Source organism: Empidonax traillii, unplaced genomic scaffold (assembly GCF_003031625.1).
Source record: "Empidonax traillii isolate 1590-97213 ecotype Southwest subspecies unplaced genomic scaffold, ASM303162v1 scaffold1655:size138967, whole genome shotgun sequence".
NCBI classification, from domain to species: domain Eukaryota; kingdom Metazoa; phylum Chordata; class Aves; order Passeriformes; family Tyrannidae; genus Empidonax; species Empidonax traillii.
Window position 1 is genome coordinate 136,546 of NW_020956848.1, and position 1,067 is coordinate 137,612.

Consider the following 1,067-nt stretch of genomic DNA (forward strand, 5'->3'; position numbering starts at 1 on the left):
GGGGGGGGGGGGGGGGGGGGGGGGGGGGGGGGGGGGGACTGGGAGCCTGTGCCGAGGGGACAGATGTGTGTGGGATGGCTCTGTGTGAAGATGTATTAAAAATATGAGCAAGGCAGGCTCTGGAGCTTCAGATGCTGCTCAGGATTCGCTTCGGAGTCTCCCGGGAGAGGCGGCGAGGGGAGGGCTGGGCTGAGCTGAGGTCATCACAGCCTCTGCCCCTCTCCTGCTGGCTGGGGTGGCTCAGCAGGGGTTGCACCAGGCTTGGACAGGCCAAATTCCCACGTCCAGGGCCTGGAGGTATCCCTGCTTAGAGCTGGGGGGGCTTTGGGCTGAGCTCACACACGGCATCACTAACCCCTGTTAATGTGGGGGACAACCCCAGAGCAACCCCCCAAGGCTCCAGGGTGAGGCTGGGGGTGCCCAGGTGATGCTGGGGGTGCCCAGGTGAGGCTGGGGGTGCCCAGGTGATGCTCACATCGATGCTCCCATCTACAGCCTCTCCCAGGCACGGGCTTCCTCCCCCTGGGTGGAGCTGGTGGGTTTTAAGGATGGGGCACAGAGAAGCTGGGGCTCGGGTTTTTTTTGGGGGGTGGGCAGGTTTGGGAGTGCCTGCTGTGAAGTTCCCTGTTGCTGGGGGGATGTGACTCCCCAGTGGAGTGGGTGGCAGAGTCAGACTGGTAAACCTGGTCAGCTCAGGCTGCCCAACAGGGGATGAGGATGAGGATGCTCTGGTTTGTGGGGATGGCTAATTAAAGGCCAGGAGCACCCAAATCTCATCCTGTGGCGGTGCTTCAAAGGACTTTTTAAGGCAAGTAAGACAAAAAAAGAAATATATGATCAATAATTAAGAGCTGAGGCTCATCTTTCATGTTCCTCCTGCCCAGCCCAGCAGTGGAAGGACCTCGAGCCTCTTCTGTGGGCCTGGGAGGGTTTGGGAGAGGGAGGGTGAGATGGTGACTGCGAAGTTGTCCCCAAACTGGGGAGAACCCAGAAGATTTAGGAGCCTCTGTTCTTCCCTTTCCCTCTTTTATTGGCCAGGAAAATGCTGCAGGTCTCTGCAGTGGGGT